Here is a 14,523-nt window from a genome sequence, read left to right as displayed (position 1 = left end):
CTGAGCAATCTTGGCTTTCCTAAAAGTGGGACAGTAAAGTCATTATGGGTCACAGGGTGTGATGCCAAGAGAAGTACATGGCACCTCGTATGAAGGATTCTTGACCGTGAAATTGAACCTGAGCCTATCATTTAGGTATCTAGGTCCAACTATCAATTTACAGGAAATATGGGGTTTGCAGAACAAGTTAAATGATACCGCGAGGAAACAGTCCACCCATACAGACTGTGGGAGTGTCTATGTCTACCTTTTCTCTTATACGTCACAGCATGTAGGAAAGGAGCTACAGTAGAATAAAGAGATTTCAGAGGCATAGCCACCAAATGTAATTTGTGATACTTGCTTGGGTCCCGCTTCAAACAAATAACCTGTACAAATACATTTTTAAGATAAAGTGGGGCATTTCAAATACGCTCTGGATAGTAGTTTATATTAAGCAACGGTCATTAATCTTCTCAAGTGATAAATGGCAGAGTGGGTATATTCTTTGAAAAGTCCTTATTTATTATGCACACTGAAGTATTTATGTGAGACGTAGTGTCTGAGATTTGCTTCAAGATGCTCGACAAAGCTCCGTAACTTGCAGCATTTCCAGTGGGTTCCGTGCAGCCAGCTGCCCACACCAGGGAAGGCTGTAACCAGAAGCCAGCTGTCAGCTTTAACCTCACACAGTGTTCTTTTGCATTGCCTTGGGGAGATAACCTGATGCTAACCCACTGATTTAAATATGATAGGAGCTCATGACTCTACAAGCCACCAAAAGATGAAAGTTAAACAACATTCAGCCCTGGCCGAGTAGCTCAGTTGGTCAGAGCATCACCCCCGTACACCCAAGTTGTGGGTTCAATCTCCAGTCAGGGCACATACAAGAATTAACCAATGAATGCATAAATCAGTGGAACAACAAATTGATGTTTCTCTCTCTCTCTTCCTCTCTCTAAAAACCAATAAAATAAATATTAAAAGTTAAATAAAATTCACCTTTGACTAAATGAAAGGCAAATTATAGAAAAATTCCTAGTGATCAAACATGAAAGAGAGGTGTCATGACTCAGAGCCCAAGAAATACCAACCGTATGGCCACGTGGGGACAGGGGAAATACAATTTTAACACTGGAATCATAAAACCAAAAGGTTGCTGTTAATTTTTCTCACTGCTGATCCCCTAATCCTGTTACTTCTGAGAGAGACATTTTCTGCTCAAGGTTGGAGTTATCATTTCAGTTGAGTAGAATGAATGGCCTTGGCCTTCTGCATGCCCAGTCCCTGGAAATTAAGTCTGTCTCCCTGGTAGGAAGGTACATAACTTGCAACATGTCCAGTAACCTCTTACGCAGCTGGCTTCCCATGCCAGGGTAGGCTGCAACCAGAAACCAGTCATCAGCTCTAATCCTTACTGACACCCAATTGCTTTCTTGGACAATGTTTGAGGGGGTGGTGAAGCCACGTGGAAGAGCTCAGGCCAGTGCGGATGAGATCAAGTGTTCTAATTCAAGTTCCTGGGCAAGGAACTGGTGCTGAGAGACCCTATGCCAGCTTCTAGATCAGCACTGTCTAACAGAAATGTGGGAGCCACAAATGTAATTTTAAATCTTCTAGTAGCCATGAGTAAAATTAATTTTAATAATATTTTTGTTTAAGCCAATATAACCAAAATATTATCACGTCTATATGCAATCAATTTCGTAAAAGCTACTATTGAGATATTTTACATTCTTTCTTTATATACTAAGCCTTCAAAATCTGGTGTGTGTTATACTTTAGGTGCATCTGGATGAGCCATGTTCCACATGTTCAATAGCCACATGTGGCTACTGGCCACCATAATGGACAGCACAATTTTAAATGATTGATGGTGAAATTACACAGATCTAAACTAGAAAACCTTCAGAAATACACAAATACAAATGAAATATTTTTATTAGCAGGGGAAAATATTAAATATTAATTTCTTATACATTCACTTCTGTCTTGTGGATGCTGAGATGGGGTGGGGGGACTCTAGTCAGCATTAGACGTGAGCTAAGCCTTCTCCTTTTAGGTCAGAAGACTGTGCATCACGTATAAAGAACCTTGAATGACAAAACTTGTTCAGACAGGCTTATAAGCGTGGGTCATGGTGAATATATAATTTTCAAGTCCTAAGAGGAAAAAGCATTAGTAACAGCTAGAGAATCATTGAGAGAACTAAACAGAAACTATTACCAAGTTTTATGTTTTAATAGCATATACAGAGCCCAGACTCTGGCTAAGAACCAGCTCTGCCTGGACAGTGGCAATGGCCAGATATACCCTCAGAGGGTCAGCTCATCCTCGCTCGTTCAGTTACATTCACAATGGCCCCCTCCTCCTACTGCCAGGTGCCTGCCCAACCTGTGTGTATTTCCAATGAGTGTGTTTTATAGGCTGAGCTCACATGCCTGGAATTCTATTCATTGAGATTCAGGAAAAGGCATCTACCTCTCTTGCAGGAACGGGGGCACCGTGGCAGACCCTGGCCTGACTGTACAAAGACCAGGCAGTTCCGAATTGGAAAAGCATGTGTGCCAATTAAATTAAACCTAATCGAGTGGCCAATAAAAACTAATCGAGTAGCCAATAATGCCCCTCGAGGATCACAGCCTACCCAGCTATGAAAACTAAGTAATAACACTACTTTTTTTTTTTTCTTTTGGCTGAAGACAATTAGCACAAACCAAAATACAATGTTTAGGTAAAATTCATGAGGACTGGAAGCGATAGCCTTGGACCCAATGGACTGTGGCAAATTGGGAACTGATTTAGTTTGAAGATCACGTTCATCAAGATCCAACTGAATTGGGACAATCTTATCCAGTGTTATCTTAAAACTTAACCCAAACATCTGCTTCATATTTGTGAGTGCTGGCTTGTCTCACACTATTGTCATTATTGGATTGAATGTCATTATTTTACAAGTCCTAGGATATTGCTAAGACAAAAGCTCTTTCTTCATTTTCCCATGGGGAATGCCAAATACAAGGATTTGCTATGTCTTAAGAGTACTGCACCCATCTGGTCCCGTTCTATGGGGAAAGTGAAGGTAGCACATGCCAGGGGACCCCAGAAAAGTCCTTTCAGGGACTTCTTGGCCATTTGCCACATGTGACTCTTCCCTTCATCAGGAAAAACGTGGCCTTGATAAAGGGCTGCTAAAATTCCAAGCAAGTGGTGTTGCAAGGTCTAGGCTGTACCGTTCCCCAAGGATGATTAATATAACTTGTAACAAAGGAAGGACTGGAAAGTAGGAGGGTCCCCCAAAACCTTCTCACTTAGTCACAGGAAAGCAGCCCAGCTACTACTCTGTAAGCACAAGTAAGCACCTTACTTACAGCTTTTATTAGAAAAGAAAGGGCCCTGCTCCCAGTGTCCCACCTGAGAGAGAAAAGGTTCTAATTGGATGTCATCGCTGCCGTTAATCCCAGTTATTTTTAAAAAGGGTCAGGAGCTCACCCAGGAAGACAGGGACCGGTTCATAGCCTCTAAGCCTGACCACGGATAAAATTCAACGTTTATTTTACTCCTGAAACAGAAGGAAACTTCTGGAGTTAGAACAAAAAGAAAGAAAACCAGCATAGGGCTGAGAAATTGGTGTGTGTGGCAGTCTATTGTAGAGAAAATAAAAGGGCTCTATGGAAAAAAAATTGGATTTGAACCTTAGATCATATATTAGACTGCAGCTACTTCCTTTAAGTGACAAAAGCTACACAGTTAACAGAGACAATGTAGGAGAATATGTTTGTGACTTAGAGATGAATTAAAGATTTATATTCAACAGAGAATGCCATCTGAAAAACCTAATATCAAAAATTAAAAGAAAATATTGGTTTATTTTATTAATATTAATGAATGTTATTAATATCTTGACTATTTTAGAAACTCCTGCAAATCAACAAGAAACCCAATGGTCAGTGCATAAAGAACTTGAACATGCAATCCACAAAAGAAAAAAGCGATGTAGCTCACAAGTGGATAAAGAAATACTTGTATTCCTCAGTGACACAGAATCATTAAATAAAATAATGAGGTATGGGGGGGAAACAAGATGACCGCGTAGGTAACAGCTGCGCCCGCCGCCTCCCGCAACCACACCGAAATTACCCCTAAAACACAGAACCACCATCGCTCAGGGCCTCCTGAGATCCACCTGAACAGAAGCCCCACAACCCGGGAGCTGAAGCAGCACCGAGACCGTAGGAGGGGCGGAGACGCGGGCGGGTCGGGGCTGAATCTCAGAGGCAAGGCCGCGGGCCCACCCCGGTGCCGCGGGGAAACCCGGGAGGGAATCTCCCTGGCAGCGGTTTCCCGGAGGAGGGAGGGGTCCCAGCCCCACAGCAGGCCCCAGCCCAGGGCTCCAGGCCGGGAAGAGACGTCCCCACAACCCCGGGCTGTGAAACCAGCGGGGGGTGTTCTGAGGGTCGCGGAGGCTGCGGGAGCCCCAGCAGCTCCTCTAAAGGGCCCGCGCACGGACTCGCTCGGACGCTCCCTCTGAGCCCAGTGCCGGGCAGCAGCCTGAGAGGACCCGGGACACTCGGGGGGAACTAACCTGCCTGAGATCCGGGCGAGAGGCGGAGGGCGGCTTCCTCCAGGCAGAAGGGCTGGCGGAGGCCATGGCTCCTGTGGCGAGTCCTCCCCGCACAGCCGCAGGCAGGCGCCATGTTTGAGTCGCCAGCACCTGACTCCCACCTTTGGCCCCGCCCCGTGATTCCCGGAGGCCCCGCCCTCCCCACCTGCAGCTCATCCAGGCCATTTCCAGGGGCTTTTCTGTGCACGTGGCCTCTCGAGCCTCATGCTTAGGACTTTCCTAAAATCTCTCAAACAAGCAGCAGCGGGCCCCATACGGCTTGATAAGGGGCCCAGGCCTGGCACTAGCGGCAGCTGCATTGGCTCATAGCTGGGCCTCTCCTGGGCACCTCCAAGCCCAGCACAAGTAGCAGCCAGCTACGGTTTGCTGTGTAGCTCATGCTGGGACGCCCTGGGCAAGGCAGAGGCTGACTTTGCACCTCCTGGGAGGCCCCAGAGACAGTGCACCTGGTGGGCAGACTCAACCACCCTGGATTACAACCCTACCACATCCACGAGTGAAACACTCAAGGGCCGCACTTTGTGAACACCAAAGCCCCACTGAAGTAAATCCTGCTCCATAGGGGTCTCTCCAGCACAGCAGCTCTTTGGCTGTAGGTGCAGCTGGTCCTCACAGCCAATTGGCCTGAGGGTCAGTTCCTCCCAGTGATGCCAACAGCAACCAAGGCTCAGCTACAACAGGACAGTGCACACAGCCCACACCGGGGAGCACCTAGAAGGCCCAGCTCAGGGGACTGGGGAGGCTGAGCCACTGGACCCTACAGGACACCTACTACACAAAGCCACTCTACCAATTCCAGGAGACACAGCAGCTCTACCTAATCCATAGAAACAAACACCTGGAAGCAGCCAAAATGTGGAGGCAAAGAAACATGTCACAAAGGAAAGAAAAGAAGAGATCTCTAGAAGAGGAACTAAATGAAATAGATCCATGCAAGCTAACAGATACAGAGTTCAGAATTATGGTTATAAGAATGCCCAAGAATATTAGTAAGAGTTTTACGAAAATAATTGAGAAAATTGATGACATAATAAAGTACCAATTTGAAATGAAGGCTACACGAACTGAAATGAAGAATAATTTACAGGGAATCAACAGTAGAGAATCAAATCATTGATTCTCAGAGACACTGAGAATCAATTCATCGATTTGGAACATGAGGAAACAAAAAACACCCAACCAGAAGAGCAAAAAGAAAAAAGAATCCAGAAATATGAAGATAGCATAAGGAGCCTCTGGGACAACTTCAAGAGGCCCAACATTCATATTATTGGGGTGCCAGGAGAGGAAAGAGAGCAAGAAATTGAAAACCTATTTGAAAAAATAATTACAGAAATTTTCCCCTACCTGGGGAAAGAAATAGGCTTACAAGTCCAGGAAGCATAGAGCGTCCCAAACAAGAGGAACCCAAAGAGGCCCACAGCAAGACACTTCATCATTAAAATGCCAAAGGTTAAAGACAAAGAGAGAATCTTAAAAGCAGCAAGAGAAAAGCAGTTAGTTACCTACAAGGGAGCCCCCATACGACTGTCAGCTGGTTTCTCAACAGAAACCTTGCAGGCCAGAAGGGAGTGGCAACAAATATTCAAAGTGATGAAAAACATGGAACTACAACCAAGATTACTCTACCCAGCAAAGCTATCATTTAGAATTGAGGGTCAGATAAAGAGCTTCTCAGACAAGGAAAAGCTAAAGGAGTTCATCACCACCAAACCAGCACTACAGGAAAAGTTGAAGAGTCTTCTTTAACAAGAAGCTAATGAACAAAAGAATCTGACGAACTAAAAAGATCCAGAGATATTGATGCATGTAACAGACAATCATATTTCAGAGGAAAGAGGGAAGAGGGGTGGAGGGTGGGAAGAGATTAACCAAAGTTATATGCATATATGCATAACCCATGGACATGGACAATGATGGGGTGAAGGCCTGGGGAGGGGGTGGGAGTGAAATGGAGGGGGTCAATTGGGGGGAAAAATTGGACACCTGTAATACTTTCAACAATAAAGATTAAAAATATAAAATATAAAATAAAATAATGAGGTATCAATTTATATCCATAGGTGAGATGACAACTAGAAAACTGGACACAGGGTAATGCAGGAATCCTCATGTACTACTTCTTGGCACTGTGTGGAAAAAAACTCTACCAGCATTTAGTCAAATCACGTGTGTGTGAGCCCCGTGATCCAGCTGTCTGGTCCTAGTGCGGGAATCCTCACACAGGTGCAGTGGGTTAGTGTGGCTTCCATTAAAGGGGGTCGCAGAGGTCACATGGACAAGGAGAGACAAGGAAGCAAAGTGCACGCACACCACCAAAAGCTCTTAAATACACAGTGATAAATGAAAGCAGTAAGGAGCAGAAGAAGGTCTGAGCACAATTTCAGTTTTTAAAGGACCCCATTACGACAGCCCTCAAATGCAAGGATTCACAGCCAACACTGGAATGACTGCCCCCGATAACTGGTGGGCTGGAGACGTGAGAACTTAACTCCCAAGTCAAGAAAGAAGACACATTTCATGGACCACAGTGAAAGTGCTGTGAACGAAGGGCTGTGATGAACCCAGCCCAGACCCCTGCATCTAAAAGTGGAGGGAGAGAAGACAAAGTGGGAAAATGCCTTTGATTGATTTCTGTTTCTTGGAGTGCTAAATTTCCCACTTACTTAAAACAAAACAAAACAAAAAAACAGAACGCACAATTGTTTCTGGCTGGGAAAGAAGCTTCCCTAAATCTTTGGCCAAGGGTTCTGCTTAAAGAATTGGAAACCTATGAAAACTTATTCATGAGAAACTGCAGCTCCAGCTTTGGCAACAATAATCTAAACCAAGATTCTATCTTTTGAAATCTGCACCAGCCAAGAATATTTTAACAAGCTTTACATTTTAGTGTGTATTATAAAAACAATTCTGTTTCATTTTCTACACATAAAATGATATCATAAGAGGGAATGCCTTTTAAAACTGCTACACGTATATGAATGATCTATTTTTTTGCATACAAATCACTCCAGAACCCAGTAGAGTTTTAATCTCACAGTTTCTGGGGTCTGAAGTCGGGAGTGGTTTGGTCGGATGGTGTGGCTCGGGATCCTCGTGAAGCTGCTGTCACAATGTCATCAGGGCTGCTGTCATCTGAAGACTGGACTGGGGCTGGAGGGTTTGCTTCCTAGACGGCTCACTCCCACGGCTGTGGGCAGGCGGCCTCCGTTCCTTGCCATGTGGTCCTCTCCATTGGGATGCTTCAGTGTCCTCAGGACATGGCAGCTCACTCGCCCCATGATCGGTGATCCAAAAGAGAAAGCAGGAGACACCACAGTGCTTTCTCCCTCCTGGACTTGGAAGCCATTCATTGTCAGCTTCAGAGCCCTCGATTCATTATAAGTGAGCTCCAGGTCCCTCTGCCACTCAAGGAGAGGGAAATTGGGCTCCACCTCCTGAAGGAAAGTGTCAAAGAATTGAAGGGTACCTTTTAAACCCCCGCAACACTTTTTGGATACACTTTTCCTCGGGGCTGCCCCTGACCTCCCTCCACCACCCTCTGTGGTAAGTTCTGCAGCGTCCCCTTACAAGGTTCCTGGCCCCTACGGTATCTTCTCTCAGCCACATCAAGGTCCCCTGGCACAGGCCCCTGAAAGAACAGCCTGGGTCAGTGCTTTTGAAACCTCAGGTTTTGACCCGTTCATGTGTCTTGGTCAAATAGATGAGAAAATACATGCGTGGGTTCCACGTAGTAAGGCTAAGTTTATTTCAATTTAATTCATTCATTTGCTTAAATATTTGTCGAGGACATACAACGTGCCAGGTGCCGTTCTGGACACTTGAGATAAATAAGTGAACAAAATAGACAACGATCCCTGCTCTCCAGGAGCTTGCAGTCTAGTATAAAGATTCAGGTCATTGGAATAAACATAAGGAAATCATTTATTTCGTGTGTCCAAAGTCTTGGTGGGAGGGGCGTTAGTTGTGATTGTAAATAAGGTAGCTAGGCCTCCTCGAGAAAGAGCAGATGAATGGCATGTGTGCATAAGTAAGTGCACACATACGCGTGTATACACACGTATGTGCGAACTACGCCGACTGTAGAATTACTTCCTGAGCAGGAGCCATGAAGATCAGTGCCCCAGACCACGGTGGGGCCCGGACCCGACGGGAGGGGGAGGGCGGGAGAGAAAGAAGAGGAGCGTCCTTCCTCCCCCCCAGCTCCCAGCACCGGAGCTGGCACCTGTTGGGTGAGGAAGGAGACGGGGCCTCTTTCATAACGGCACCTTTTACACTTGCAAAACCCAAGCCTTTTCATTAAAAACTCGCCCCGACGTTTAGTGAGTTCACTAGTGAGTCCATAATTGCAACGGGCTACTTACGGTGTATGTCACATAAAAAACCAGCCCCTTTGCGGTGGGGAACCATGAGCGGGTTCCAGATCCTGACAAGGCAGGAGGTGCAGGAAGAGATCCGGGGGAATTTTCTGGAAACTGCAGTTCTTTGGACGACTGTGCGGAGAGAAGGATTTCTATGGCGAGGGAAAAGTCTGCAAAGCCCCAGAAGGGAGAAAATACGAGGCATAGAGAGAAGACAAACGCTGTGATTCTGAATTATGGATGGTCAAGTGGCGAGATCAGGGCCAGCCTGACTTTAGAACCCGTGTCAAGGAACTTGGACTTCATCCTGAGAGCAATGTGATGCCATTGAAGGATTTTAAGCAGGGAGAGGTTTGTATTTTAGAGCGTTCACTGGCACAGTGAATAGCAATGATCTTCAAAACGCTACATAAGCAGCTTACCAGGTATGCAAAACAGTCCGCTAAAGAGCGGAAAGAAAATACTAGATCTACCGTTTCTGAAGAAATATATTAAGCTTTACTATTTAATATATACTTAACCTACAGGGTGTCCCAAAAAATGTATAGTGTTTATTAAAATGTATATGCAGTTTTTATTAAAATACATTTCATTTTCATTTCATAGCTATCAGCTGTTACAGTGTGTATACATTTTTGGGGACACCATATATTTCATATTTAATCTATACAATATACAATATTAACATTTAAGCTACATAATATACTTAATCTAGTTAATATGTAGATTTTGGCATATAATTATATTTATTATTTATAAAAATATATATTGGGGGTACATGCTCAAAATATTTACGGATAGATATGTGCGATCAAATACATGTAGAGACCACAGACACAGGAGGCGACTGGAAGGATCCCCGGGTGGTCCTTCCCCCTGGGTCCCTGTAGGCTTCATCCAGCTCTGGGAAGACCAGCTCCAACCCGGGTCTTGGTCACAGCTGATGAGCCACTCGGCTCAATGACGAAAGGACAGCGTGACAGGATTCCATGGCCACCATGCCAACTCTGGCCCCAACAGAGCGGTTTCCAGGAGATGGAGGAACTCTGGCGGTCCAAGGAGAAACGACAGGCATAGGAAGTCCTGGGGGGACCCGCGGGAGGGACTAGCAGGGCCATTCGGCGAACAATCAGAGAACCTCAATTTTGGCTGCTGTTTAACAATAAGTCCGCGCAGAGGCACAGGATAAGGCCTCTTCACAAAGGAAGAGTTTGACCTTGAACGATATTCTTTCTAAGAGGCAGTGCCAACTGTTAGCGAGGCTGTTGTCATGGTTACTCGTTGGCCATTCATCCTGAAGAGCTCGCCGCCCAGGCCGGCGCTGGGGGAGAGTGTCCGCGCTGGAACTGCTCGGACGCAGGGGATGACCTCTCCCGGGGAGCGCTTGGAGGTGTGAAAAGGCTATTTAACCGTAGGTGCTACTCACATACCGAGGCGCCTGTGAAAGTACCCATTTCCTTATTGGAAGCTGCTTTGTATTCAGTTTCCACTTAGTATTTACTTTCCCCTTAGCTTTACCCTGAGTGTATGTAAAGTAGGGTTTTGCCATCAATTTTTGTTCACTGGTGCGTATCCCTTTTAAAAATCTGCTCTGCGCACCGTTTTCAGCCCGTTTTAATCTTTTACAATCCTCACCGCTTGCCACTAAATAATTAATAGTTGTCAAGTACACACTGAAGTTTTTCAAATGGCAGCCTTTTTCAGAATACAATTTAAGTAAAATGTAACCAAGGAAGAATGCAAGAATTTAGACATTACAGTTTTATAAATTTTTATTTTGCTCATAACAGAAAGCTGTTAAGCGTCACTTCACTGCTATCCCCTGGTTCAATAGTAGATGCTCTGAAGACCCATGGCCACAGGGACTAGCTAAATCTGAAGGTAAGGGGATGGCTTCGGGAGGGGGGACCTCAAGAAGTCTGTATGCTACCTGGTTTCACTGAAATTCCTTAGAGGTCGTTTAGCCTAGAGTGTGACAGTGGAGGAAAAATTAAGACCCACTTAGGAGGTTAAATGAGCAGAACTCTGTTGTGTTGAATTTGGAAGGTGCAAAGCGATAGGCTGAAGACGACACCCAGGGTGTGCACTTCGTGGGGGTCCAGTGCTGAGCGAGGGAGCCACGAAACAGGACCAGCTCTGAGTAGGGAGGGAACAAATTCAGCCCTGAAGCTGTGGAGCTTGGTGAACGTTTGAGACCTCCAAGCAGAGGAGCGAAGTCAGCTAGGTCTGGAGTTGAGAAGCTGGGGCTAGAGAGGTCACCTGGGGACTCATTAGCATGTAGGTAGTGCCTGCAGCTACTGGCAGAGGTGAGTCTTACCAAGCGGGGTATAGAATGAGAGCAGAGCTTAGGACAGAGCATGAAGGAATCCCCATATCCAATAGCCAAAGGATGGAAGTTTCAAGAAGGAAAATAAATTGTTACTGTGTCCAATGCTGCTAGGCGATCAGGTAAATGAGCACGAATGATGGGAAGGGCCCCAGGAGGCCCTGACATGCGCCACATGGATGTAACGTGAGTGGGTCCAGCAATGAGAGGCGGGGAGACAGAAAACATAAGTCTATTCACCTCTCAAGAAATTTGGCTGTAGCCTGGTCAGTGTGGCCCAGTGGTTGAGCACTGTCCTGCACACTGGGAGATGGCCAGTTTGTTTCCGGGAGGGGCACATGCCCAGTTGGCGGGTTCAGGCCTCAGGCAGGGTGCAAGGCAAACGATCAATGTTTCTCTCTCACACTGATGTTTTTCTCTCTCTCCCTCTCCTTCCTCTCTCTCTAAAATCAGTAAAACATTAAAAAAAATTTTTTTTTAAGAAGTTTGGTTATAAAGGAGAGAGAAACGTGGGGGTAGTTGGAGAGCGTGCAGATCAAGGTGTATTTTTTCGTTGGGTTTTGCTTTGTTTTAAGATGCAGATGAGCAGGGAGAGGTTGAAGCCCCAGGATTGAGAAGGGACCATTGTGAGCGGAGGGAGTGCAGTCCTGAGGCCAGGAAGAAAGAACACCTCCTCCTGCACCACAGGCCACGAGAGGCTGAACAGAGGTGCAGGGAATTCAGAGAAGCTCAGAGAGGTCTTGGCTGATGGCTTCCATTTACTCTAAATAGCTGAGGAGAAGAAGGGAGGTGACAGAGTCAGAGGTTTGAGGAAAGTGAGAGTTTCGAAACAGTCACTGAGTGGAGGGGATACTTGAGTGAGCCAGAGAAACACGTTAGGACTTCCAGGCAATGCCGTCCGTCTGAGATTGCGGTGATTAATTTATGAATGCCCCTTTCATGGGCCTCGTGGAAAGACCGCCAAAAGTTTATTAAATAGCGTTCGTATCTTTCTTAATAATCGCTTTTAAGGGCATCGCAGCAATCGTTTTCTTCTGCATATCTTTTATTGTGTATCTTTTCTTTCATTGCCCTTGAACATCTAACCCGAATCTGATCGTGCTAGTTCACGGCGAGGTTATGCAGTGGCTCCCTGTCGCCCTGAGAGTAAAGCCCCATCTCCTTCCAACTTGACCACCAGGCCCTCTGTCTGTCCTGGTGCGCCATCCCCACCCCGAGCATTCAAAATGCCAGCCCAACTGAACTTCTCTCTTCCCTCACCTCGCCCTGCCTCTCTTTCCCCTCATTTCCTCCACTATGTTCTCCCTCCTCCTGCCCCATTCACTGCACAAACTCCTAATTCCAGTCTGTTTAGACACTGTTTACTCCAGAAGGCCTTCCTGAGCCCAGTCACTTCTTTACACTCAGTGTTTTTCTTTTTTCTAAACACTGATGCCAAAAAAACCTTTATCATATCTTACTGCACCTACAGGCTTGAAAGCTCTCCGATGGTCAGGATTGTGTCTATTTTGCTCCATGCTATATTCCTAAGCACAATGATTGGTCTGTAAGAAACTTCCGAAAATATTTAATTGAACAAATGGATGATGAATGCAACCTACAGTTTTTTGGGGACTTAAAAACTAGATTTGGTGAGTGTTCCAGATTTGATCAAGCTCGGGGGGAAAGACTGCCAATGCATCAAATCACATTAATCAAAATTCCAGTTTATTCATTTTGATATGAAATATAACTGACAAGTGGGCCCAAGTTCAAGTAGGTCATGAGAAACCAAATCACAGGATATTTTTTAGATAAGTATGGATTCAGAGAAACGGAAGTTATGATTCAAATGTTTAATGACATATGGCTGTAATTGCCTGATTTCCTTCCTTTTCCTAATTGGTGGGTACACCTGCCAGGTAAAGGCCCTGCATCCTGTCCATGGATGGCACCGCCAACACAGCCTTTCTAACTGTTGTTTTTGGACCCTCTCTACTCGCAAATGTCCATATTACAGTGACACCTTGTTTAGATGCGCAAACATCTTCTGTTGTATTATTAGGGTCTTTAACCAGACTGAGAGTCATCAGAGAGATCTGCATATCTCTATTCTAATCCCTTGGAAGTTTTGACTTCTCCCTGATTCTCATTCAATATTTCCCTCCTGTGACAGTTCCCTCATTTCATAGTCCTTGGTGGTGACATGCCCCAAGCAGTATTTTCCACGTGAGCGTTCTGAGCCTGCACTAGGGATTGGTGGAGCTATAGACTGACTGCATTAGGCAATTTACTGGGCCATTGACTTGTCTGAAATTGAGGGCTTCTTGGCAGTGATGTTTGAAAAGAGAAAAATGTTGAGTCTAGGAGACAAGACAAGCATTAGAACAGATTTTTGAGGGCTAAGCCAGCAAGATGGCTGAGACCACACAGAAAACAACAGGCTAGTGGCAAAGAACCAACTCTTTGAAGCTAGAGGATGGTTATTTTATTTTATTTTATTATTTTATTTTATTTTATTTTATTTTATTTTATTTTATTTTATATTTTTTGAAGCACCAGAGTGCACAGAGGCATTTTATTTGCATGTATGCATTACATTCTTAGAAAAAGAATCCCAGGATTTTCCCTCCTGTGTGTTTTCATCTTGCTTCTTCCTGGTCCATGATGTCCGCTGAGGTTATCAGAACAATGAAATCAAGTTGGTGGGATGGAAGCAGGGTGTTCTGCCATTTTTCTAGATCAAGTTTGGGGCTGATCACTCCACTTGTTTGACCTGCCTGTTAAGTTCACAACAATTTTCCCAGCTCTATGATCATTAATGATTTCAAATTCACCGATGTCACCATGCTTCATCATCACAGTGAGAAACCAGACGAAGACTTTGGAGTGTGGCCTAATGAGAACCTGGCATTTGTCTCTCTTTTGGCATCATTGATACTCTTGAGGGCAGCAGCCAGGACAATCACATGCCAGGACAGTCATGTGCACCATTAGGGAGGCCCGGAAAGATGGCAGGAGGAGCCAGAGGATGGTCATTTAAAAAGAACAAAACTGTGCTTTAAAAAGCTTCACATGGAAATACCTGTTATTTGTATTTTTTTATAATCATTTCTTCGTATTCTCCCTTAAAGTATGTAAGTTCCTGTAAACACTACACAGTCTCTAATGGTCCTCATGCTGACACTTGTTATATTTACATTTATGTTTATTGTATCTTCTTCCACTGCAATGACAGCTCCATTTGGGAAAGA

General features: G+C 45.1%; 1 pseudogene; it reads right to left on the bottom strand.

The window, feature by feature from the left end:
- Positions 1-13,911: 13,911 nt before the first annotated feature.
- On the bottom strand, positions 13,912-14,238 carry LOC107541284 (small ribosomal subunit protein uS8 pseudogene; annotated as a pseudogene).
- Positions 14,239-14,523: the final 285 nt, after the last annotated feature.

Source organism: Miniopterus natalensis, chromosome 2 (assembly GCF_054644295.1).
Source record: "Miniopterus natalensis isolate mMinNat1 chromosome 2, mMinNat1.hap1, whole genome shotgun sequence".
In the NCBI taxonomy this organism is placed as follows: domain Eukaryota; kingdom Metazoa; phylum Chordata; class Mammalia; order Chiroptera; family Miniopteridae; genus Miniopterus; species Miniopterus natalensis.
This window is presented reverse-complemented; position numbering and strand designations above follow the sequence as displayed.